This window comes from Ambystoma mexicanum, chromosome 2p, assembly GCF_040938575.1.
Source record: "Ambystoma mexicanum isolate Mex_15411 chromosome 2p, UKY_AmexF1_1, whole genome shotgun sequence".
NCBI classification, from domain to species: domain Eukaryota; kingdom Metazoa; phylum Chordata; class Amphibia; order Caudata; family Ambystomatidae; genus Ambystoma; species Ambystoma mexicanum.
In genome coordinates, this window is record NC_090923.1 from 163,012,800 (window position 1) to 163,040,663 (window position 27,864).

The 27,864-nt window shown below is 44.7% G+C and overlaps 1 protein-coding gene across 3 annotated transcripts in view; it reads left to right on the plus strand.

Moving 5' to 3' along the window:
- FGD5 (FYVE, RhoGEF and PH domain containing 5) overlaps positions 1–27,864 on the plus strand; it is a 640,152-nt gene that overhangs the window by 214,899 nt on the left and 397,389 nt on the right. The gene's annotated exons all lie outside the window — the stretch shown is intronic.

Below are 27,864 nucleotides of genomic sequence, written 5' to 3' on the forward strand. Positions count from 1 at the left end.
AGGCAGTAATAAGTAACTTTCAATCCAATACTCTTCTCTCTTTTCATTGAATGTCTCAGAGGACCTTTTACAGGCTTCTTTATTAACACCCTAAAGAACCTACCTACCGGAAGGAATGAGAAATCCCCACCATTCCCAATCTCCTTACTCTGAATGTGGTGTCTTTTCATGGGTCACATTAACTCATCCTGCCTTGTGGATTATCTATGAAAGCCTTTCCTTTGAATTTCAAGCAGCTCTTGCGGTCTGTGATTGCAATATTCAGACATGGAGGACATTTACAAACAAACTAATAGTAACTTGCGAAGATTCAGGTAAGTCTTTTTTGTGACAAAGCCACCAAACCAATGGCGGTCCGCAACTGTGGGCTGGAGTGTTCGGCCCCCCTGCCTGAGTGTCAGACTGTGCAGTCCACAAGTGTGCTTCATTTGCTTAAAGAATGTGCTGCCTGCATCTGAACCGGGCTCAGCAGAAAGTGTAGCACGAAATACTGAGGTGCCAGCAGGGCATCGGAAGCCTAGCCCTGCCACCTCACATTATTGTGCTAACACCATATACATGCTGACTGACAAAAGAGGAGTCCTCTTATGTCAGTCAGTGCATTCGCGTTTGGGAGAGAGCACAGCCATATGGTCCTCTAGGGTAGTGTGCCTCGTGTGGAGAGTGCGAGCAGGTAAGTTAATTTTTATTCAATGTGTATTTATGTATGTGTGTGTGTATGGTGGTGCGTTTGTTTTTATGAATGTATGCATGCAAGCAGTTGTTTGAATGGTGCACAAATGTTTGGGTAATGTAGGCCATCCTAGACACTTAATAACACTTATGTGCAGTAAGGGTAAAGCAAACATTATAAGTGAATTGCTATTACTTGCCTAACCTGGCCTACCTGAATGTAGGCAAGTCTATCCAAGTAATAACACGTATGTTTGAATTTACCCAAACTGTCTAGCCAAGTAATAACACTTATCATATTTGCTTTTCCCTTGATGCACAGTAACTGTACATCAAGGGTAAAGCAAATAAGGTAAGTGTTATTACATGGCTAGACCAGCCTACATTGGATGTAGGCCACTCTAGCCACGTAATAACACTCATCATGTCTGCTATACCTTTGATGCACAGTAACTGTGCATCAAGGATAAAGAAAACATAACTGTTATTACATGGCTAGACTGGCCTATATTAGTTGTACCAGTCTCCATATACTTTCTTACTGTGGCATGGCATTTGTTTCTGAAGAGTAATTCAAACATAAGTGTAATCACATGGTTAGACTGGCCTACATTTTCTGTAGCCTAGTCTAGCCACATAATAACACTTATCATGTTTTCTTTACCCTTGGGGCCAAGTAAAAATTGCAATGCCACATCAAGAAAGTATCTGCTGACTGGCATTAGTAGTGTCACTCTGCATATACTTTCTTAATGTGGTGTCACATGTTTTACTTGGCATCAAGGGTAAAGTGTAAAAATATGATAACGTTTATTACATCTCTATCTTGCCGACATTAGTGGTGCAGTCTCCATAAACGTTCTTACAGTGAAATGGTATTTTCTTACATGGTATCAATGGTACTGTAAACATAATAAGTGTTATTATGTAGCTAGCCTGTACATTTACTGTCTTACTGTGGCATGGCATTTGTTACTTTTTGCTTGGCATCAAAGGTAAATCAATGAATGATGATGAGTGTTATTACCTGACGAGAGTGGCTTACGTTGGTGGCTCCAATCTGGCCATATATTTTTTGTGTGTCATGACATTTTTTTACTTTGCACCAAGGGTAAGAATACGCTTATGTGTGATTATATGGTACACTGGCCTATGTTGCCATAGCCTATCTAGATATGCTTATTCTGTGGAATGGCATTTCTTTACTGGATGGGATTCCTTATACGGTAACAAGGGCATTTACCGGTGCAACCTGCATTTACATTTATGGGCAGAGCTAGCATGAAGAGGTTTTATATACTGGCATATGTTGAGAGCAAAGGCATCATGAAAATGAATTGGTAAATGGTTATGTTCACTGTTGGTGACTTGCATCTGTTGGGCTTTTGCATGTTACCAATTTTTTCACAGAACCTGTTGTAAAATGCACCATTTGAACCCATTATTTTAAAAATGCACTTGGGGGAGATTGCTGTTGTTTTATTCCGACACCCTTGCTGTGCTCCATTGATCCCGCATATTAGGCACACCCTCAGTTCAAAAATTCACCAGCTACCACTGCAATAACCTTCCAAAATAGGATCCAGGAATTCAAAACACGACATAGATTGCACTGTGTTTAAAATACGACTTCTGCTATGGAGCCTCAACAGTGTTCCTAAACATGCTGTTGCCCAGTTGTTCACTAAAGAACGTCTGCCTAAATGACTCTTTCCACCCCAAGCACCAAGACTGGAACTATTACACTTCATTTTTGTCACAGATCTGAAAACAGAAGTCAGGAGGGGTCTAAGTGGCTTTTTACCTAACTTTGGACTTCAACATTTTTTAAAGTTATTTTGTATGGACACCTGGCTAAAGAGCACGATTCACTGCGCCAAATGAGGACGCCCATGCTCCACCAGTATTCTCAAGTGGGCCTGGGCGTCCTCGTAGTGCACGACAGTGCACCTTCAGTATTGTGCCTGTTTTAGTTATAACGGGTGCAATCCTGAAGTCTCGGCAGCAGCCGAGAACACAGGTGTATGAACACTTTCCTATACACCAAAGTAAGCAGCTTCAACGTTATATACACCCGTGTTGTGTATATGAAAGTGTTCATATACACAACACGGGTGTATATGAACAATTTCATTTACACCAAACAAGACTTCTTCCGGCACTCCTCCAGTATAATGGCGTCAAAATGGTACTGTATACGTGCGTGATTTCAGCGTACATCTAAAACTGGAGGAGTGCCAAAAGAATACCCTTCTAAAAAGTCAGGTAACAAATGTGGCGGTTGCTAGGTTGGTTTCCAACCCGTCCTAGCAACCGCCACATGTATTCCAAAAGTGGCGCATTCCTACTGACTTCGGAAGAATGTGCCACCTTTAGAATAGGTCTTAAGTACCGAAAAGGTTGTTAACCCTTTTAACGGCCTATTCGGTACTTAAGACCAGGTTGAGAATCGGGCCCTGAGCCTTTCATCCTTCCGAGTTTGATAAATGAGTACCAGATTCGGTTGGGTGATAATTGCATGTAAATGTGTTCTCTGTACAGCACTTTGGGGAAAGCGTGAAATAAATAACAAATCATTATCATTGCAGCACTTAGCAGCTGAAGGAGTCTGTCATTAAGTACTATATAAGAAGTCATTATTATTATAGTGCAGGAGTCAATTATATTGTAAGCATGGTAGTGCTTTAATTCCAACAAAATGAAATGCCTTCCAATTCTTTTAATTTGGAATTGCGTGACTTCCTCAAAATGGTAACTGTGATTTTGCGTATACGCCACTTTTTGTCCAACTATGGTATGGAGTCTCTAAACGTGGGATGACAAATATGTCTCTTAATTCAGGGTCCATCTTCTATCAGCATAAAGCTTTGTCAGCCAAACAGAGTGAAGGCACAAGCACCGCATCCAATAGTGCTTTCTTAATTAACATCAGCAGCCAATTTGGTAAATTAGGCAGACAGCCCTAGCAGTCAATTATTCACAGGTTTACAGGAAGCTACTGCTGCCAAGATATAAATAATTGGTCTCAGCCACAATGCCCAACTATTGCACCTGTACTACAAGTGGGCCATTTCAGGCTAGCGTATTCCCCAGTGTCTCGTGCAATAATTAACTCAGCTGGCATGCGTGATGTAGAAAAATATGATTAACAAACTGGAGGTGGTAAGGGAAATTAAAGATTTGAAATGCAAGGGTACCCCATAAACATTGCTGCGCTTCTAAGTACAGTACGGCTCACTTTGCTGCTTCTTTCTCGATCCATCTATGTATCTTCTTCCAAATTCACTGACCAGCAAAAGCAGTGGCATGCATATTTATCTGGTGGGCTGCATCGCGTCAAATGCGAACAAGATGCTCGAAGCGCCTTACCAATGTGCAGCATACCGTATGCCAATGCACCTCATGATGGGTCCCACGGAGCTCCGAATGATGTATTGTGCCTCCGGGTGCCACCTGAAACCCTGCACCGGTTAGCTCAATTAGATCTAGCAGTCGTTGCTTCTAGATGCCACCACTTACACTACGAGCAAGAAAACAAAAGTGTGTTTAAGCGCCAGATGTCAGATTCCTCCCGCGTCTAAGCACTGTAATGGTACGTGTTAATATCACCCAATTTATTCCTACACAATTTATCAATTGCGGAGGATGAAGGGCTGAGTCAGCCCTACTGGGGTCTGAAACTGCGACTGCCTGTCCGAAGTGAGGGCTGAACCCCTTGATCTATTTTACTGACTGTCTAGAACTCAATTAAATCCTGGAATGCTTCACATTGGTTAGGGGTGCTGCCTCTAGATCCATCGCCCAGAGCTTCTGCATCGGTTAGGGATGCTGCCTCTGGATCATCACCCACTGCTTCCACATTGGTTAGGGACGCTGCCTCTAAATCCATCCCCCAGTTCTTCCTCATTGGTTAGGGATGCTTCCTCTGGATCCCTCCACAGTGCTTCCACATTGGTTAGGGATGCTTCCTCTGGATCCCTCCCTCCAATCTTCCATATTGGTTAGGGATCCAGCATCTAGATCCATGGTGTTTACATACTGGTTAGGAATGCCACCCCTGGATCCATCCACAGTGCCTCCACATTGGTTAAGGATGCTGCCTCTGGATCCATTCCCTGGTCCTTCCACGATAATTAGAGATGGTGCAGCTGGATCCATTACTCAATGCTTCCACATTGGTTCGGAATGCTGCCTCTAGATTCATCACCCAGTACTTCCACATTGGTTAAGGATGCTGCCTCTGGATCCATCCTGCTGGGGTTCCACAATAGTGAAGATGCTTTCTCTTGATGCATCTCAGTGTGCTTCCAAATTAGTTAGGACTGTCACATCTTGATCCATTCCCTGGTGCTTCCACAATGGCGAGGGATGCTGCCTCCATATCCACCCCCTCAGTGCTCCTCAGTGCTCCACATTGGTTTGGGATGCTGCCTCTGGATTCATCACCAGGTACTTCCACATTAGTTAAGTAAGCTTGGATCCATCCCTCATTGCTTCCACAATGGTAGGGGATGCTGTCTCTTGACCATCCCACAGTGCTTCCACATTGGTGAGGAATGCTGCTTCCAGATCCTTCACCAGTGTTCCACGTTGGTTAGGGATGCCGCCTCTGGGGTCCTATCCCTAGTGTATCCAAAATGGTTAGGGATGTTGCCTCTAGATTCATCCCTCAGTGCTGCTTCTACATTGGTTTGGAATGATGCCTCTGGATCAAGACCTGGTGCTTCATGCTGCCTCTGGATACATCCACCAGTTCTACCACATTGGTTTTGGATGCTACCTCTGGAGCCCTCCCTCAGTTCTTCTACATTGGTTTTGGATGCTGCCTCTGGATCCATTCCCTGGTGCTTCCACAAGGGTTGGGGATGATGCTGTTGGATCCATTCCTCATTGGTCCCACATTTATTTATTTATGTATTTATTTTGCATTTTTAAAGTGCTCACGCAGCCCGCAGGCATCAAGGCACTGTTACAGGAATTGTTGCTTTTTAGTTGCGTAATTGTTTTTTTTCTTAGTTGCGTATTTATAATGCACTTAAATACCCAGAGGTTTTTAAGCACGGACGCGGGGATCGAACCTGTGTTGCTTCGTGTGGTTTGCTTCCAAGGCGAACACGTTGCCACTGAGCTATCCTCCCGGGACATTGGTTCGGATGCCTCTGGATTCATCACCCAGTACTTCTACATTGGTTAAGGATGATGCCTCTGGATCCATCCCTCTGTGGTTCCATAATCGTGAGGGATGCTGTCTCTTGATCATCCCACAGTGCTTCCACATTGGTTAGGAATGCTGCTTCCGGATCCATACTCAGTGCTTCCACGTTAGGTAGGGATACCGCCTCTAGATATTTCCACTGATGTATCCAAAATGGTTAAGGTTTCTGCTTTAGATCCATCTCTCAGTGCTTCTACATTGGTTAGGGATGCTGCCTCTGGATCCATCATCTGGTACATCCACATTGGGTAGGGATGCTGCCTCTGGATCCATCATCTGGTGCATCCACATTGGGTAGGGATACTGCCTTTGAATCCCTTCCTCAGTTCATCCACATTGGTTAGGAATGGCGCCTCTTGATCCATCCCCCAGGGCTTACACATTGGTTAAGGATGCTGCCTCTGGATCCATCCCTCTATGTTTACACATTGGTTAAGGATGCTGCCTCTGGATCCATCTCTCAGTGCTTCTACATTGGTTATGGATGCTGCCTCTGGATCCATCATCTGGTGCATCCACATTGGGTAGGGATGCTGCCTCTGGATCCATCATCTGGTGCATCCACATTGGGTAGGGATACTGCCTTTGAATCCCTTCCTCAGTTCATCCACATTGGTTAGGAATGGCGCCTCTTGATCCATCCCCCAGGGCTTACACATTGGTTAAGGATGCTGCCTCTGGATCCATCCCTCTATGCTTACACATTGGTTAAGGATGCTGCCTCTGGATCCATCCCTCTATGTTTACACATTGGTTAAGGATGCTGCCTCTGGATCCATCCCTCTATGTTTACACATTGGTTAAGGATGCTGCCTCTGGATCCATCTCTCAGTGCTTCTACATTGGTTATGGATGCTGCCTCTGGATCCATCATCTGGTGCATCCACATTGGGTAGGGATGCTGCCTCTGGATCCATCATCTGGTGCATCCACATTGGGTAGGGATACTGCCTTTGAATCCCTTCCTCAGTTCATCCACATTGGTTAGGAATGGCGCCTCTTCATCCATCCCCCAGGGCTTACACATTGGTTAGGAACGCTGCCTCTGGATCCATCCCTCAGTGCTTCCACATTGGTCAGGAATGCTGCCTCTGGATTCATCCACGTTGGTTAGGGATGCTGTCTCTGGATCCTTGCCATGATATTGAGTGCATTCTCCTCCAGATTAACAGATCTTTAAACCTTTGGATCTCTCCCACTCTCAAGTCTTAGAGATTGGATTCTCGGTTCAGGGTTTGGCCACCTTTACCTTCCCCATTTGAAGAGTAATAGAAAGTGACTACTATTGCATTCCAGCGGGAGAGTCACTTCCACACACGCTCTGACTTACCCAGAGAGCAATAGGGAAAATCAGAGAAAGCCTGAGGCAGCAAGCCAACGCTGACCAGTTTTTGGGTCAACGTGGGCCTGTTTCATAATTTAGTAAACTGTGCAGGTGGCAATTTTGACCTATACTTATGTCCGTGATTTCACAGAATCCACTTCACCTAAAGGAGAAATCTTCGATTTTTTTTTTCTTTGGATTTATTTTTATTATGCGGAGGAGACTCCCCGCCCCTGCAAATCTCCCGACCTTATCCTATCCCATTACCCAACCCCATCTAAGTTTTAAAATGTATCTACTTACCTTGAGTCTTGGGACGATAGCTCAGGGGCAGGTGCTCACCTTGAAAGCAAGATAACACGGAGCAATGCAGGTTCTATCCCCAGGTCGCACTTAGAAACCTCTGGGAATTAAGTGCGTTAGAAATAACCAATCATGTCATGTCATACAAAACCAATTCAAAGAAAAAAAAAATTGAAGATTTCTGAATAGGTGAAATTGGATTCGGTGAAATCTAGAATATCGGACCTACACTGGCAAAGTCAGCTTTGAAATGCTCCATTTGGTGAAAGTGTTCCTAAAAATACACCCCAGGTGTGTCTAACTCAGGCATTGCAACTCTTTAATGTGTATCTTCTAGTGACCTGTTCTTCTAATGACCTGGATCTAGTTATTCGGGTGCTGTTCTACACTTTGCACCTGATGGTGAAATTCATCATTTGGTAAAAATGTTTCTAAAAACACAACCCAGGTGCAGCACAATTTTGATCGAAGTCACATATTGCAACCCCTGCCCTGGTTATATTCAATACGCTCATGTTTCTCTTCTGTTTTCCATCAATGTTTTAATAATAAGAGTGCAGGATATAACATATGTTTTCCTGCAAAAGGAACAGCAGAGCAAATAATATAATTGTATACAGTGATTAGTTCTGTAAAATGTAAAGAGGCATCTAAAAGAAATGTGGAAGGAAGAGGTTGGATAAATAGCATTAAATGCACTTCATACATTTGCCCCAATTAACTCTAGTGAGATGAACATATGTGCACCAAAAAGGCCACCATTCATCATGGTGTTCTGGGTCACTTGTCTACGTGCCTTTGAAAGAAGGCGAGAGTTTCTGGTTTTCGCTTTAAGCGCACTATGTGCCTGCCGGTTTTCTTGGTCCTGAGAACCAATTATAAGTATCAGCCGCTATTAGGGTGACCAGACGTCGTGGTTTTCCCGTGACAGTCCCGGGAAATCGCCCTCCGTCCCGGGGTCCCGGGAGTTTTTTAATTTTACAAACCCCATCCCAGGTTTGTAAGGGTGGGTGGCAATGGTCCCGGTTTTTGCGGGATCGATTTCGAAACCCCGAAATCGGGTCCCGGCCCGACTCTTCATGCCACTGGCGTAACAGGGGCCCCTGCAGCCCCCACGGTGCTGTGGGCCCCACTGGCAAATGTCCTGGGAGGGGGCCCCACTTGAAAAAAAAAACTTTTTTTTTTCTGAAAAAAATATATTTTTTTCTTTTTGATTTCACTTTGCATTCATAAAGAAATTATGAAGGAAGAGTGGTTAGAAAAAATTAAGTTCTTTTTGAAGTACGAGGGATACCCCACCCCATGCAATGGAAGACCCTAGGGTGAAGGCCTCCATGTCATGGGGTGGGGAAGCCCTATGACTTCAAAAAGAAACACTGGACCTCATTATAAGTTTGCCGGTCCGGGAACTACAGTACCGGTAAGCTTTCCGGTACTGTAGTTCCCGGACCGGCAAACTAAGAGTTGTGCTCACGGTGCCTTTCTGCCCACCAGGTCTGACCTGGCGGGCAGAGCGGCACTCGCGAGCACAGCATGTCAGATGCACCGGCACCGTGTATAATAGTGCCTAGTACATCCAACCTCCCCATTCCCATTGAGCCCTATGGGGCTCAAATTGGAATGGGGAGCATTCCGTTCCAGCACCGGCGAATGGGAAATTACTGGGTCCGACAGGACCATAATGACCCGGTAATTGCCACATTTTGTGTTACGCCACTGCTTCATACGCGAATGGGGGCACAAAAGGCTTTTCATGCCATTTCCTCCCACGTCCCCTCCCCAGCACTCTCCTCCAATGAGAGGAGTGTGCCTGTGAGCACATCAAATCCCCTACTCCCTCCCCCGCAACAGGCCAGCGACATAGAAGTAGGACTAGCGCTGTATTTGTGTTTACTTTAGTCCCACTTCTATGTCTATGGTATGTCCCGTTTATTTATTTATTTTTTACTGGTCACCCTAGCCAATAACCAATAATGTCTAGCTAGGTAGATTTACTGACAGTGTGCTGGGGCTCTTTAAAATTGCCTGATGATCAAAAGTGATGTTCTAATGTGATTGCTTGAGACCAGTCCAACGAGCTGGCCTTTAAAGAAGTTGGAATATGTGTTCTATGCTATTTACATCCAAGGACACCTTCGCCGTATTATGATTAGTAACGCGTCATTCCTCTTGCAAGATGCATATCCAATTATTTCTTTCAGCATTATGTGGTATTTCTCATTTTGACACTGTTGTGTGGATGTAATGACCTACCAGCAGCATCCGTATCCATGGGAAGCAAATTAGATTATGCATTTGTTGCTGGGTCTCTTGAAATTGTATTTCTTCTGTCGTTCCTGGTGTCAAGGTGGATCTGCTTTGGCGGATGCTTTCTGCAGTGCTCTGCCTCCTTCCCAGTCTGGCTTAATGTTTCTGTATCTCTGCTCTCCAGCAACATGTGCATAAGGCCCCTCCTCTACCGGAGTAGCCAGATAAAGTGTTGTGTATCCAGGAGACAGGAGGCCCTGTTGCAGATAGATCAGAGAGACTTGTGTTAAATGTTAAATGTTAAAGGTATTTGTACTGCGCACTGTCACCAACGAAGTTGGTCCCCAGGTGCTCTGGCGGATCTGTAAATTAGAAGGTGAGATGGGTTAGTAAGGTGAAGAGGGAGTAGGATAGTGGGAGGAGTGGTGTTCTGTTGGCAGCTTCAATTCGGTATACACCTGGTTGCTGAGTTTTGGTGCGAGTATTGGATCGATGTCAGTCCGCGTGTGCTGTTGGTGCGGCTTATGTGTGTTTACGGTGTGGTGAAGTGTGTGTGGCTTGTTGTGCGAGAGATGATTGTGTGAGTTTTTTTAGTAAGATAAGTATGCAGAGAGTTTGAGATTATATTGGTTAGTGTGTTATGTGACATTTAACATGCTAACATTCACAGTTCTCTCCAAGAGTGGCACTTGCCAACCTTCACAATCCTATCTAGATGTGGTACAGGTTAATGTTCCCAATTCCATCTAGGTGTGGGGCATGCTAACATTCCCAATTCCTTTTAAGTGTTGCACTTGGTAATCTTCATAATTCCATGTAAATGTGGCACATGCTAAGATTCACAGTTCCGTCTAAGTATGGCATTAGCTAGCCTTCATACTTCCATCTAAGTGTGGCACCTGCTAACATTCACAATCTTATCTATGTGTGGCATATGTTAATATTCACAATCCTATCTAGATTTGACGCAGGCTAATGTTCACAATTCTAAGTGTGGCACATGCTAACATTCAAGTTCCATCTAAGAGCGGCAGACGCTAACATTCACAATTCTATCTAGATACGACTCAAGCTAATGTTCACAATTCTATCCAAGTGAGAGACTTGTGTGTGTGATCGAGCTGTACATGTGGCATGGGGAAGCTTGGTTAGGCTTCCTAACCATACAAGGCAAAGAGCTAGAAGATCCATGTTAGTGGCACAGTGCAAAGTCTTGCCTAGCGTGGAAGATTGATGACATTGGTGTGTTGTGTCCGGGGTCTCATCTTTCAACCACCTTGATGGAACCTATTGCAGAAGTAGAAATTCAAACAGTTTCCAGCATGGGAGAGTATCCTCTACCATAATTGATATGGCTTAGGCGGGTATCTTCAGCCTGGTGCTTCTTGAGTGGTAGAATAAAATGCTGTGCCAGGATAGCCTTCTACATTATCTGAGCCAAACAATCATAACTGTTGTCCCAGGTTTGGGCAAGGTGGCCAGCTTTTGGTTTGGAGTGCTTCTATGAACAAAGAGTTCTTGAAAGAATCCATGCATCCAAAGACATGACAAAATTAAAAATGCTCTTACCCCCAAGGTGACTACATACCCTACTGTGGTTCTTGGTAAGTTTCGCTCCTACACAGTTTCCAGACCCACATCTGCTCAGAACTGCCCCAGACACTTTGCCTGCCACTAGTCCCTATGGGCTGGTCATGTTCAAATTCGACCTTAAGAAATTCTTGACCAGGAAGATTGAGTCCTCCCCATGTTAGGGCCATTGCTGCAGCCTTTAAGACTGGGTATGTGGTTAGCAGCCACTGCACCAAGGGAGTGTGTGGCCTACCCTGTCCTGACCCCAAGGATCAGGAGAAATTCAGTGCATCGTGGAATCAGATGAGTCCCCACCAAGAAGGCTTGGAGTCAAATAGTCATCTAAACTGTGACTCTTTAAGAGCAGTGACTGAAAACCTATAGGCTGTTTGTCATAAATTCCCTTTTCCCTTGAGAGGCCTAGCAAGAGTTGGAAAAGGTCCCTTGCAAGTAGAGATGCCCCTTCAGGGTCTTGCTAATCCCCTCCTCCAGAGGTTCATAGACAGTGGCTTGACTGTCCTGATCTCCCTCAATGAAGTTGGAGACATTGGAGTGTTGGAGGGTCTGGTCCAGAGAGGATCTAGCAATCCACCAACTCTCTAAGCTTCATGGGTGATAGACCGTGCGTTCTTCTGCAGAGCAAATGTGAATGGATCTGCAGAACACGCGATGCACATCATTTTTGTGACGCGTGCTCCAAGCCTTTGTTGGGGATTCCCTAGGCATTGACTCATCCCTCCCTGAAAGGTCAGAAGGACATAGTTTATCTTCTGCTTCATCGGTATGGACCCAATCCAAGGATTTGACAGGGTACTGGGTGTGACAGGTCCCTTGTCAATATTTTCGATGCTGCAGAGGAAGTAGTCTCCCTCAATATTGAATTTACACCCACCATTCCAAGGGTCTGGGCACAGTAGAGAATTGCCGCCTGAGTAATGCTGTATGGGCCATTGTGATGCCACGTGTTCAGCTCGATATGCACTAGCTTAAAAAAAGCGGTTAGGGCTTCAATGAGCTAGCAAGCAGCACATTGCATCCTATCTGGTGGGTCCATGCAGAAACCATGGGCATGTATGTAAGTACGGCAGAGGAGGATGTTAACTGCCATGTTTCAGGCATTTCTCCAGCTCCTACCCTTAGCAGGTAAAAGGCGACCAGCTTTTAACAGGTCCCAAGTGGCCACAGGGTTCTTCCGGCAGCATGACTGCATGCGTACCCCTAGGAGGGACAGACATAGAACAAGTGGCACTAACATGAGTCTCCGGGAGGGATGTAAATTCCCTTAACCCTGGGCAGAACACTGGCAAAGGTTTCAGCGAAATTGGAGAAAAGGTTGAGGTTAAATAGTCCTAAAATCTGGGATATGAAATTACTTCTCAGAATAGTACGGATAACGAGACTCAATACCACTGAAGATGAAAGGAAATCCTGTTAAATTAATACAATACTAAAATGTGTATATTGTACTTGGGCTGGAAAGCACATAGGAAGAGGTGGCTAAAAAAAGAGCATTGTGTCAGCTCAATCCTCTACATTTCCCTGGCTACTATAGCACCAGGAGGTCCTATTTAGGGTGCCATTTTGTAGGAGGTACTTCCTATTATTAAAATACAACATCATTATGATATGGATTCTTTCTTTCTCTTTTGTATGTTTTGCGGATTCTGTGTTTTAATCTTTCTATTTCTTTTTGCTGACTTGATTTTATGTAAGTTATGATTTTGTGAAACTTGACTATAACATAATAAAAAACAAAAAAAAAGCACACAATAAAAGATACGGAATTGCATTAGATATTCACTCAATGGGTAAATATGCTGTATTTGTCCCACACTGAACATTTCCAATGCAAGCCAAACTGACAATGAAGAGCTCTTTTTGGTAACATTGAGAACGCCAACTGGTCTGGCTTTGGTGAATGTCACTTGTCATCTCATATGCCTATCACAAGTCTTTGAAAGCCCAGGGCCAACTTCATAGGTACAAGTGCTGCTGTCCTATGATGGGTGCAGCATCATATGGTGGGGTACTTCCATCATATGATGGGTGCAGCCTGGTTTGCCCTGGTGAAAAATACACCCATCTGCAGTCAGCCCATGCCTTGAATGTAACGTATAGCCATCATGTAGTCAGGTGTCACACATATGTCAAATTCGGCTTTGTATGTTACACACAGCTTCTAATGATTATTAGGTTTGTTTACTTGTATAGAGCAGACCACAAATATATAGTTACTAGTGCTAAAAGTCACCATAAGGCAACCACAAGGCAAAGAGCGAAGGTCAGGGAGAGAGAAGGGTCATGTGCAGAGAGAAAAATCTAGCAGGTAACATCAACAGTCTTATTTTTTTTTTTATTTTCATTGAGCCTTTGTTAGGCGCCTATGCATCAAAATGGTGTTTCAAGGCGCCACAAGGCAAGATGGGGGTGGGGGTGGCCAAGGAGAGTAATTAACAATGGCAACAACAGTAAATATACAATCATGGTCCTACCAGGCCTTGTGGTATTTGGACGTGCAAGTGCAGTGAAGAGAAGGGCAGGAGATGGGGGGTTGGAGGGACAGAATATGGACAAGTGCTGGTAGGGGCCCGGAAGGGAAGTGCAAAGCGGGCCAATGCGGGGCCTGGCTAAGTGCTATTGCAGAGGAATCCCAGTGGTGGTATGCGCAGCCACCAAGCAGTGGGCCCGCAAGGACAGTGCTGAGGAGAGCCCTCAAGGACAGTGCTGAAGGGGGTGAGAGGCTGGTGTCAACTGGTTAGAGGGCCTGGTGACCTGTGAGATTCATGAAGGACCAGGCCGCCAGTCTCAGCGTCAGGAGGGTGATTAGCAGGGAAGGGGAAGAGGTAGAGAAGAGCAGAGTTTTTAGGTGTTTCCGGGAATTTAAGGAGGTCCTGGTCAAGTCTGAGAGGGGCAGGGAAGCTGTTCCAAAGAGAGGCACCAGCCGAAGAGAGAGCCTTGCCCACCCACTCTTTGCTTGGAAAAGTGTTTGACAAGCAGAGAGTTGGAGTTTGAGGAGCAGAGGGCTCTAGCAGGGGAGTATTCAGGGAGAGAAAGTTTGACATGGTGTGGACTCGGTCCCCAGAAGGCCGTGTGGGTGATGCAGAGGGTCTTGAATTTGATCCTCACTGCCACCGCGAGCCAGTGGAGAGATATTAGGGCTGGAGAGATACAGTCCCTGGGCTTGAGGCCAAGGATACGTCTTGCAGTCCTATTCTGTATTAGTTGAAAGAGGTGAAGGGAGGAGTTATGTAGATTGAGGAAGGGGCTATTGCAATAGTCCAGCCTGGAGAGGACCAGAGCTCTGGAGACATTGAGCTTTTAGGGGAAGGTGAAGAAAGGGAGAATGCCCCTAAGGAGGTGAAGCAGAAAGTGGGCCTTCTTGGCAAGGTCCAGGATAGCAGGGGTGAAGGAGTGAGAGGAGCCGAAGATGACCCCAAGGTTTTTGGTCTCACAAGATGGGTGAAGGTAAGGAGACCAAGGAGCGCGGTCAGAGGGTAGGAGGGAAACGGGGTGCAGATGTCCCTATAAGAAGGATCTTCAGCTTACTGCATTAAGACAGAGATCGTTAGCCGCACACCATGCCTGGATGGCGGTCAGGCAATCAGGGATGAGAGAGGAGGAGGTAGTAGAGGGAAGTTTGAAGGAAAACTGTGTGTCATCAGCATAAAACAGGAAATGAGGAGAGAAGGAGGAGATCAGGTGAGCAAGAGGGGCGAGACAGATATTGAAGAGCCACGGCAATAGGATAGAGCCCAGAGGGATGCCAAAGGTAGAGAGTGAGGTGGTGGAGCAGAAAGGGCCCAGTGGCAGCTGGGAAGGGCAGTTAGTGAGGAAAGAGTACAGCGAGTCCAGTGCCCGGTCCGTGATGCCGAGGGTATCATGGAGCCGTTTTAAGAGGTTGGAATGGTTGACTGTGTAGACGGCAGAGGAGAGATCAAGGAGAATAAGAACAGCAGGAGAGTTAGAGTTCATATTTGTGGGCATGTTTTCATTGATGTTCTGGAGAGCAGTTTCCATGCATCTGGATGCCCGGAATCCAAGTTGATGCTCATGGAGGCAAACAACAAGTTCAGTACGAAGGGTCAATTGGGGAGGAACCAACTCCTCCAAGAGTTTAGTGTAGATAGGGCAATCATTAACTGGGGAGGGGTCAGCACAGCAGAAAGCTTTTTTAAGAGAAGGTGGAAAAGGAGTGCTTGAGGGATAGAGGGAAAGAGCCAGTGGTGAAGGAGTGGGTACAGAAGTCAGCAAGAACCAGGGTGAGAGAGGAGATTTTATAATAATTATAATAATTGGTTATTTATAACACGCTTAATACCCAGAGGTTTCGAAGCACAGATCCGGGGATCAAACCTGTGTTGTTCCACATCGTCTTGCTTCGAAGGCGAGGGTGTTGCCCCTGAGCTATCCTTCCAAGTGTCCTCAATGGTTCTAGAAGAGCAGGGGAGCACCTGTTTGGAAGAGACCTTCATGGAGCGGACAACTCTAGAGACCTCATAACGCGTTATGTGCAGGAGGGAGGGGAGTGCGGGTTGGAGGTAGTGGAGCCAAGAGAGGCAGGGTAGCAGGAGTGGGAGTGGAGATGTGGGTGGTGGAGAGTGGGGACAGGATGTCCTGAGTTTTAGATGTGAAATGGGAGTCCAAGGCAGCGCAGAGGGCATGGGAGGGAAGGAGAGAGGTGGAAACTGCAATTGGATTGACGAGTTCTTTGCAGATTTGGAAAAGTTCAGCCATGTTGTTAGTGGCTCCAGATATGCAGGCTTAGATGTTGGGCCTTTTCTTGGAGCGGATAGAAAAATGATATTGCCTTTGAAGCAGGCGACAGACCCGTTTGTCAGAGAAGGAACCGGAGGTCTGTCACTTCCATTCAACAACTCTGCAGTTACGATTCAGGGAAGCTCGATCAGAGTCATACCAGCCATTGCACTTGGAGGCAGGCTTCAGGCGGAACCTCATGACAGGGGCAAGGATATTGAGAGTGTAAGAGATGGAGAGGTGAAGGTTAGCAGAGACAGAGTCAGCGGGAGAGTCAGAAGCAGGGCACTTAGCTAAATAGGCAAGTCTTTAGGAGTTTTATGAACTGCAGTAACAATGTGGATTCGACAAATGAAGTTGGGAAGGTGGTTACATAATGTAGAAGTCACAACTGAGAACCTTCTGTCTCCTCAGCCATCGTACCTGAAGATGGAATACTTTAGGGACAGTTGGACAGCCCATGTTTATCATCTTTGGTTATTTTATTGGTGTTTTATAGAGTGCACAATTACAAGAAGTTATTTTAAAGAAGGGTGTAGGTTAGAAGGGGACCATCATAGATGAAAGGGAGCGAGTAGTAAGGTTAGTAAAATATTGTAGAATTGGTGGTACAACAAATAATAAACAGCAAAGGTAGGGAGCAGTGCATGAATGTTATAAACATTGCATGCATTAGGGTGGCGGGTGTGTTTCATGGCAGGGTATCCTAGGCATTGTATTCCTGTTTGTTAGGTCAGAAAGAGTGAAGAATATGCTAGGTCAGATCTCAGGTCCATGCAGGGTCAGGGACCTCATTTAGGGGTCGCCAGTGGTCGCACTTGCGACCCCTGAGGTCTCCCTTGCTACCCCTAATAAAAATATGTTTTTCTTTTTTTTTCTTTTTACATATTGAAGCTCCGGGGCTGTGGCCAATGCCATGTGACTATTTGAACTATTTGTCTTTCTGGAATTCCAGACAATAACTGCTAGACTCATTAAAGGTTTTTTCATAATGTACTTAGAAACAATGCTATGTGATGCCACTTCCTGTTTTGTCAAGGGGTAAACAGTCGTGTTCCATCGCTTCCTGTGATGTCACTTCAGGGTGGGGTCAAATGACATCACTTCCTGTGATGTCATCAGAGGTCAAGGGGCGTGTGATGTCACTTCCGCTACCCCAAGCATTTTGGTAAAATTACGTCCCTGTGCATTGGCAAGGAAATTCCTGTGACAGGGGCTGCTATGGGCACTAGAAAACCAGCTTAGAGCTTTAAAGTGTGATCGGAAAAGCTTTTCCAAGCTTGTGCAATTTCAGTGCCTGTTTAAATCTGGAGGTCTTTTCCTATTCTTACAGGTTTAGGTTATTCATTCCAGGGTCAGGAGGCATTTATCTTCAAGGTCCTACCATCATGATTGCATTTTTTATTTTTTGGAGAAGTCAGACAAACGGATATTTGGTTCGTTCTTTACAAAAACTGTGATGGGTTAGGAGAAGTATTTTGAATGGGAACCATGAGCCAATAGAATGCCATCTCAGTGACCGGTGACCTGGGGTTATCCAGTCCCATGCTTTGAGCCCAAGATAGTTCTTGCCGCTCGGATCTGTACTATTTATAGTGGCTTGTATTCAAATCTTTCAATATTCCATGCAAAAGAAAAATTCCAAATTCATCACATTAGTACTATTACAATAACATTATACAAATGAACAAATACTTGATTAAAGTAATGATTCTAAATTCATCACATTCATAGTTTTACATTGGTGGTGTTAAGTAATCATTTTAAATAGTTAAAATGCAATGCACAGAAAAGAAAGCTAATTAGAATGATTTTATACACCACTTAAATGCAAGAAAGATATCCATGAAATACCTTATGATGGCTAAAATAGGAGACACTTGCAGACCCGCCAAGAGCCTATTTCAAAGGTCGATTGAGGTGATAAAATGAATTCCCTGAATAAATGTGGACAAGTATAGCTGTCTTTTCCCCGCTAAAGATGGACACTCTGTCGCCACGTGTTGGAGGGTTTCAACGGTCCTACTATTCTTACAAAATCTACAAGATTTTACAGCTCTTACGACTTTCTTGCAAGTCCCTAAGATTTTGTTAGTACGAAGCAAGTTAAACCTCAAGCGCATACAATAGGCTCTGTACTTTTCCCCAGGAAAGCTTTTCAAATAAAGCAATATTTCAATTTTGCTTATTTGTGAATAGAGTTTGTACCTCTTTGTGCCTTCTCCATGGAGATCCAATCCATAATATAATGTTTATTTACCTCATCTACAAAGTCAACAAGAGCATCCACGGGTTCCAACAAAGATTCTCTGTAAGACGTCCAAAGAAGCAATCCTCTATCGAGTTGCCCTTGCACAGTTTAATGCACTAAATAGTGAAACTTGAGGAGGATCAAAGATCTTCTTACGTAGGGATAGTTATTGCCAATGTTCGATTGCTAACAACAATAGCAGCCCCAATTCGTATCTTGTGATCATTATTGGGACGAAGTTGGGCAAATTGAGTACACGCCTCCAAAATATACCTTCTGGTTTATCCCCAAAAATCCCCAGACATGGGTCGCATAACCTCAGCTCCATAAGTGAGGGTGGGCACAACATTAATTGTAAAAAATGTCACGACTGGTATTGATGAACAATATCCGCACTGAATGTTGATTGACTTGGCTTGACTAGCTAGCATAATACATTTGTCACAAAGCTTCTCATAGGAAGCAGTTGTCTTAATATTAGTCAAAATGGAAAACCCATGACAATTATAATTGTTCTTTTACATCGCACTTAATAACGAAAACCAGTTTTTAAGTGTGAGACCGGGATATGAACCCGTGTTGCTATGCATTGTCTTGCTTCCAAGACAAATGTGCTGCCCCTGAGCTATCCACCCGGCCCAATAAGAAAAGGTCTCAGTAACATTGTGTGGAGAATTGGACAGGCTCCATATAAACCTACATGAAAATCTATGTTTCTTAGAGTAGAGCAATATCCTAGTCTTAGCTGCAGTGACTAAAGTAGTTTTCCAAGGCATTGAGTAAACATTGAAGACCAGCGGGAGTGTAATCACAAATGACTGATTGATCCGCACAGGCCTATTTCCCAGTTTAGGAGGGGAAGCTCTTACTTTATCTAGGGTGTGTCATAAGTCCTATATGAACATGTTAAAGAAAAACGGAGGAAGGACAGCCCCTTTACCTAGAAAATTATTTCGATAGAGTAAACTGTGAGTTCAGCCTGATTTGGGCCCGGGTGTCCTTGTGGGGATAATGCAGAGTATTCAGAAGAGTGCTTGGACCACCACAATTGTAGAGCTTTGACTAGGATCGATGTGAAACTGTCGAACACAGCACTGAGAATCCCGAAAACTTCAGAGGGGCTCTCGATTGTTTGCACTTTTTTACACAAAATATGTGGGGGAATCCCCCGGCAGCCCACACCCCCACTTCCACAATTCCTATTTAATACTCTTACCCCACTTACCATCTATATTTGTGTTAAAAAGTGAAAAAAACTCAATTTACGCACTCACAGTAATGGAATTCAACATTTTCGTCCTATCCCCTTTGCCTAAAGCAGAGATCTCTTGACACAATAAAATGCCATGGAAAGGTCTACAAAGGGCACATAAATAGGTTTATTTTTCGACAGTGATACTTTGAAGTAAGGACAGAACTAATCCATTCAACCAGTTACCCAGTTGTTGCTTAAACCCTGAACACTTTCATAACTGTAGCCAAGCCTTCTAAATGTTTTAGCAATATAGCAAAAAGATCTTACTAGCCACATCTAGTAAGGCTATAGGGCAATATTTTTTAAGTAAGGTTCTATCACCCCTTTAAACGATTGAGACTATGTGAGAGAGTTTCCATGATGGCGGTGTGGAGCGGGATAAGAGTATGTGGTTGAACAGCCCTCCTAGGATATAGTTGTTGGTTCTGGAACGTGTTATGCCCAATGTAGATACTGTTACTGGAGTCAAGCTTGGATAAGACTACATCTTTAATTAGAACAGTTTTCTTAATCACTAAAGACAGACCTTCCTCGGGATCTGCAGTTGGGAGTGTGCCTTGCTCACCATACCTTCAATCTGGAAGGAGAAGGCCATGATATCATTGAAGGTGGTTCTTAAGTTTCTAATCATCTTGGATAAAGGAAGGACTATGTCCTAAGGAGACCTGCCCTTTGAATGGGAGTTTGAACGAGACTTGGGAGTTGTAATAGAGCACATCCATTTAAAGGAATTGTGGCATAGGTTATATTACTTGTCATCCATTCCTGGACAAGTCAGAAACATTTAGAAATATGAGTGAGATTTGTTTATTTTAGTTGGGTTTTCTGTATCGTATTCACAGGGCCAGATTTCTGGTTTTTTTTTTTCTTGATGAGAGATGCTAATAGTTTCATGTAGCTATTAAAAAGCCAGCAGGATAGGGGTGAACCTGGATAGACCCATACCTGTGATTTATTTGGGCCAGCCTGAATCTCCCATCTTCTCGAGGCAGTTCAATGACTTAGGAAGGACCCCGTCAGTTTAAAGCTCTTTTCTCATTGGTCATTATGGTCATTATGGTTTGGAGCTTGTTTGGCAGAATGTTATGATCCACAGCATCAGTGCTGCAGGTAAGTCCAGGAGTATCAGAATCGACTGGTAGATCACCATCCATTGAACATAAGAGAACCTCTCTTGTAAAGATGATGCCTTCTCTGCGTTCCCACCCTATAACATATCAAGTTAGTTTTGCCATCACATGCCACCTTGCTTCTTCCTTTACAGAATACTCAGGCACAACTGCACCATGCCTACTGGAATACACTCTGCTCACTAAGTGCAGCAGTTCAGACGGATCACGTTTGTCACTCAGCTTTGAGATAGGACTACTTGTCCAACTCTGACAGCGGGCATTTACCAAACCCCGTGCAGTATAGATGCGTAGTATAGCTCAGTGGCAACACTGGTCTTCAAAGCAAGATGTTGCTGAGCCACACCGGTTTGAATCCTGGGTCCACGCTAAGAAAATTCTTTGGTGTTAAGTGTGTTATAAATAACCAATTATAATTACTGTAGTTCCCATATTATGTTTATCTCACCCTGTACAAATTCCACCAGACACATGCATATCCCAGAATGCAATCCCTTGCTCAGTTCTGAATCCCTAATAGTGCTCTCTAGGCCCCTGAACACACTCTACCTCACTGCAGCTGTCACCACAGTGCCGTAGTATTTTTATTTATACAGCGCAAAACAAAGACCCTGAGGCATAGAGGCTCTTAGACAGGACAAGACACAGCAATGCACAGGTAATCTGGTACATCAAGAGGAGTATTGTTAAGTAAATCAATACATCAGTACCCTGAATACACTTTGCCTCTCTTAGTGCAAATAAGTACATTCAGTGACTTAATACGACTTAGTGTATTCTAGAATAAACTGCAGCTCACTTGATATAATGCCACCATAAAACAGACCATTGGTCCCATTAATCAGCTGACCTCCTTCGATACAGTTGCGTCAACAGGGCTACATGTCACAAGCGTCTTTGATACAGGTGACATGTGTGCCACCCGCTACAATTCATGTCAAGAAATTCAGTTTACTCTACTAATTATAGAAACACTCAAAGGACTACATTTCTACAAATACACACTCCCCTTGCACTCACTGTCCCGGAACCTCCAAACGACTGCATGCACCAGAATGCCCTTTGCCTTGCTAAGTACAGAAGCCTCTAAGGAAATACCATTCCAAATGCACAAACTATGTCAGTGCAGAACCCTACTCAGAGTCCTAAATATCCCAGAATAACATGTGGCACAATAAGTACTCAGACGGGTACCACTCTATACATATAATAATCAACTCAGGTGCCCTAGCAAGAGCCTTTCGGAGCTTTCTTACAGCAGTACAGACAAATATATTACCGTAAACAGTGTCTTATTCAGCAATGGGGGTACCGTATCACAGAATGCTTGTTTTGAAGAAGGGAAACTAAAAAGCGAGTCCTGCTTTAATTAAGTACTCCAGTGGCACTGCTCTGGCTGTCTTAGGCAGTAGCATTGTGATGTCACAGCTCAGCTGTAATAAATTCATCAAATTGGGTCCTGAGGCCATTTGTTTGTTACAAGTGAGTAGTGAAGTCATATCTACACTGTAGTAAGAAGGTTACACTTTTGTATATGTTTTATGTGCGCGTGCTTCGCTCTGTAATTCCCACTTCAGACCTAGTTTGAAGTTCATTCAATGAACAAATATAGATGATGATGTTTCATGGTTGTTTGCGGTACCCGAATAACAACGCAATCGATTCCAGCTTCTTAGAGTTGGAGAGTTAGGATTACGCAGAGCAACTTTATTGTCCCGATCTAGAGCCAGGCAGCAGCGACCTCAACATAAGTGTTTTACGTGTAGGCCTGAAGCATGTAAGCTTGAAGTGCCGTATCCGTACGTGTACGACTGAAGCATGTAAGATTCATATTGTTGAGATGGCACGCATTCACCAACTCCCGTGGGAAATTAAGTTCCTGTAATTATCATGAGAGATTTGCCACGATGTGACGGACAACATCGGAGCAGACACTATTAAAGAGACATGCGCCGTTTCCAGGCAAAAATATGAAAAATATATATTTTACACTTTTTACATTGTCTACACTATGGAACCTGCTCACATGACAATTTTCAGATTTGTAGCATGTTGGGAAGTATACTGAACAATGAAAAAAGGCACACACATGGCAGCAGTAAGCATTGCAGATCGCTTAAAATAAAATAGAAACATGTATATGTTATACATTGTACATTGTCTACACCATGAGACCTAACCACATGCCAAATTTCAGGTTTGTAGCATGTTGGGAAGAATGCTGAACATTTTGAACGTACACATAGACATATCCACACATTTCCATTATATATATATATATATATATATATATATATATATATATATATATATATATATATTTATTAGTTATGTCCTGGGGGAGTGACATTACACTCCCCCATTGGTGAATTTACGGTCCATACGAGCTGGTATGGCGCTGAATATATAGCCTGGAAATTGGCCAGTACGGAGATGCCACGTCATTCCCCCAGGTAGGAGTAGTGCTAACAGCAGGGTTCTAAGCGTGGGGATCCTTCTGATTATGAGAGCACCCAGCTGAGAGCCCTGCTACCAGCACATGGGCTTTCGGTGCAGTGCTCTCTCTGGTTATAGGAGCACCGTGCTGAGAGCCCCGGTTGCCGAGTCAGGGCTCTTGGTGCGGCACTCCTCTCCCAGGCCACACCTGACAGACACAGCTGGGACAGAAGTCAACCCCACCCCTGCTGCTTACTATACATGGGGGTGGGGCTGTTCCCTGCACCCCCCATACAATCTTCACTAGGCCGCACCCGCAGACGCGGCCCCGCATCTTGTTTCAATGACTCCCCACCCCTCTCACTGCCACTCCAAAATGTTGCCAGGCTGCTCCAACAGTGGGTCAACTCCTTTGTAAGTCCCGCCCCTCACTCTGCTTCACATTGTGGTGGCGTAGGTGGTTGCTAGGAACTGCATTTGAAAATTCCATGGCACCTAGCAAGGTTTATTAATCTTGTGCACAGATCTTGAATTCTGTGTCCTTTGGGTTTTATCTAAACTGCACATTATGGATATAATCTACAGAAGATCAATGGGTGGATGCAAGGAATTAGGCGAACGTAGGAAAGAGGGGAGTAATGCACTGTCAAGATGTCATAAAAAGAACGTCTATTAATCCATCCCACAAAATGAGGGCAGGTCTCCCCATCTCGCGCCCTGGAAAACTGAAGAGCCGTGCACAGAGCTATTGACACACCTGCAATTGTTCCAGCTCATGTGCACCTGCGCGCTCTAGTAATTCCTGTCCCCGCGAGGCGCCGATGTTCTAATGCTGCGGTGGGGCTTTCGTGTCGCGCACACTCAGCTGTTACACTCATCTGGGGCCTGGCTGCCGGTTCGGGGTGACTGGGCTCGCGTCACCAGGGCAGACCCCATTGCACATCTGTTCTCTAGAAGCTGCCTCCATCCCTCGGGATAAAGTCTCCTGCCTGCCATATTAAAAGGCCTAAGAAGCCCATTCGCGGTTTCTTACACTGCTGGCAAGTGTGACCCTGACAAGGGGGCATGTCTATAGATATGACACGGGTAGGGGCGGTGTTAGCCACGGGGTATGATGTTATGTCATGTCACACTTGCTCTACGGGGCACTGGCCTTTTTTAAATGAATATTGTCTTTGGGTCTGAATCACGAAGATTTGCATTGGAGCAAATGAGCAAACGCCCGTGAGCATCCCTGATTTTCACCTACTAGCTTGCATGTGATTCGCTTTGAAACACATTGTGCATAGGCGCTATATAAATAAACAATCATATCATATCACATCATTCACAAAGCCAAAAAATTGAGCAAATCTGGAGTTACCACTGAGCCAGTCTCTCAAATGCCCTTGTGCAAATATGATTCTGGGATATTTGCTCCGGCAGCTCAGAGTTGAAACCTTTGTGACTCGGGTATAAGGTAGCAGGTACACACCTGAGCTGCTGACCGGCATCTCCTGATTGGCTCCACTGAGCCCCTTTTTGAATGAGATGCACTGAGCGGAAGTATCTGCTACAATGTCAACTGGTCATCCTAGGCTTGTAATCATGGCACAATATCTGAGGTGATGCTATGTGGCTGTTGACAAGCAGACTCCAAAATCTCCAGTTTCCAGCTTGCCTTTTACAAATCTTTGGTATCTGCATTTGTTCTCCTCAAAGGCCTCCTGTCGTCCTCTCTTGTGCCCTTGAGAAGTGAGCCTCATTAAGGGTCTACGCATATAGGACCGCATCACCCCAACCCTCATCGACCTTCACTGCTTCCCTGTGCACGCACGAATCCCATTGAAGACTTGCTGCATCATCTATAAGGCAGTCTCCCTCAAGTCACCCAGCTACCTCACAGAGAAACTCAGCATCTCCGGCGGACAGCGCACCAACCAGAAGCCAGGACACATGCACATTTGAAGTCCACCGCTGCAAAAAAGAAAGGACCAGAAAACAAGCCTTCTCTGCCTACGCCCCAAGACTATGGAACCTCCTTCCCGTCAGCATAAGGCTCAGCCTCTCGCTGCTACCATTCAGAAAATAACTCAAGACCCACCACTTGAAAGAGTCTCCTCCTCAACACCTAGACCATCATGGCGCTCCCTGCACCACCTTACTCACTAGACCCTGTCTGCCCTTCTCCTCCCTGCCACCCTGTACAGCTGTGCCCCTCCTTTGTGCCCTTCTGTATCCTACCCCCGCTGTATATCTGTTCAGTTGTTACCTCTGTAAAGTACTCTGTTGTGTATCTGTATTGTTGTATACCTCTGTAAAGCGTGCCAGTGTTTCTCGAAGCTAGGTCCATGCTCAGTCAATAAAATAATAATAATAATAATAATAATAATAGTTGTGTAACGGACATCCTGGGTAGCAAAGCACCTCTTTATTAAGAGTTCGCTTTATATTCTTTTGGGTGACAAAATATCACGAGCCACTGACCACATTTCACAGGGGGTCAAAAGTGCACAGTGCTTAATCGCAATTGTTTCAAGCAAAGTTAGCCTAGACAACAATTCCCAGAATGCACCCGTTTTATAAATTAAAGTGTAGGACTGAAATTGTAAAAAAAGATTTGCGAGTAAGTCATCTGGTTTGTTTAATGAAGGTGTAATATGCCCCCTTTGAGTGCAATCATCTCTAGGAGTGGGGTTCCAGTAGCCCCTGCGTAGGTGAAATATGCCTCCTAAGGCCCGAAGTAAATTAATCGTTCCTGTCTCTTAGCACAGGACCGAGAATCGAACCTGTGCTGCATTGTGATGTCTGGTTTCCAAGAGAAACACGTTGCCCGTGATCTACCCTCCCAGCCTACCGAGGTTATTGCATAAGGTAACAGCAGTGGTTTCAATCAAAACAGCCACAAGGTGAATGAGGAAAAATCATTCAAAAAAACTCTATACATCACACCTGGGAGCCTAATTCTGGATGAGTCGTAGGAAAGGTTCGGAGCAATGCAAGTAACGTAGGCAAAAGTAGCATGCTTCACAAATACACATCACTTGCGTAGCTTGCACTGGGTTAGGGCATCGCCACAATCTTGCATGCCAACCAGTTTGTTGCGTTCATCTTGACTACGCGATGTGCAGTCTGGCAGCAACATTACAATGCTTCTATATTTTTCTCCTAAAACTGTGCAGTGATTGCAGAGCAGAGCTGTGATAGGTAAATGGCATAGAATTGCTGGCTCATTTCTAGAGATTTTTAAAAGAGTGCAAATAAAATCACGAATATTTGTCACTAGCTCACAAGAAAAGCACTGCTTTCCGATATGACGTCACCTTGCACCCTTGATGGGGCGATCTTAGTCGTTAATCCTTTCAAGGTTGAGAAGCTGAGTAGCATGAAATGGGGTACCGATATCACCTGTTATTATAGTGCTTGGCAGGAGGAATATGGCATAAAGCACTCAATAAGATCACATATTATTCTCCAAGGTATTAAACATTCCCATAGGAATGAAAAATAACCCAGAAACAAGTGCCCCGACTTTGTCTGAATCTAAAGAAATTAAAACGTACAGCCAATATTGATATCTCAGCAGTGCCTCCCAGGGGAGAAGACACTCAAATTAAAGATCCTTTTCTGTTTATATTCCTTATGCCAACATAGTGCTTCAAGCAGAGGCCACAGTAGGTGGACGATTATGTTGTCAAGTGCTTTACAGTAGCAGAGTAGGGGAATATGTTATGTTATATGGCATTTGTATAGTGCCTACTGCCAATGGTGTGGCGCCAAAGCGCTGTGGGATGAACGCCCCTCGGAGGACCGAAGTCCGAGGAGTGGGGCGTGAAGGAGGATTCTAAATGCACCGTTTTAGCAGGACCGAAGGTAGGTAGGGAGTGGCTAGATCCCTGATAGCAGCGGATGGAGTGGTGGGTGGGTGCTGTGATAAGGAGACTCAAGGAGACTGGCTATGAGCCCACCTGGACCAAATACTTCCGTGGGACTCGGCTGCATTCTATTGGAAGTGGTGGTGTGTTGTGAAGTCAAGTAGTGATTGTTGGAGATGTATGTGAGTGTGTGGCTGTTCCCTGGGCGGGATACAGCTATGTTCCATTGTGATGGAGTGCTAGACGTACCAGTGCCACCCCAAATCCCTGTAAGAGGAAGATGTAATGTGGCCCAGATCAACAGCAAGAGTCAAATGCGTACCCAGCCCTGCAGCCGTGAAGAAAAAAGCAATGTGGCCCACATCAACAGTAAGATTCAGAATGCATGCCCCACCCTGAAGTCCTGTGGACAGAAGTTGCATTGAGGCCCACATCAATATCAAGATTTAAAATGTGTGTGCAACCATGAAGCCCTGTAGCAAAAAATGCAATGTGGCCAACTCAACAGCAAGATTCAAAAATGCATACCCAACCTTCAGGCAGTGATGTAAAATGCAATGTGGCCCAAATCAACAGAAACATTCAAAAATGCATGCCTAGCCTTGAGGCAGTGATGTAAAATGCAATGTGGCCCACATTGTATTTATTTTATCTATTGGGTATTTATAATGTGCCTAGACACAATGTGTTTCAAGACGCAACAAGACAAGAGGGGGTGGGGGGGACAGGGATGACAAAAACAAAAAACATTCGGATAGTGCAAACTCAGTAACAAGAAGGGTGCGAGGGAAGGGTGAAATGCCGGTCAAGGGGGAAGAGGCTGTGGGATAAGTGAGTGCCAGGGGAGGCC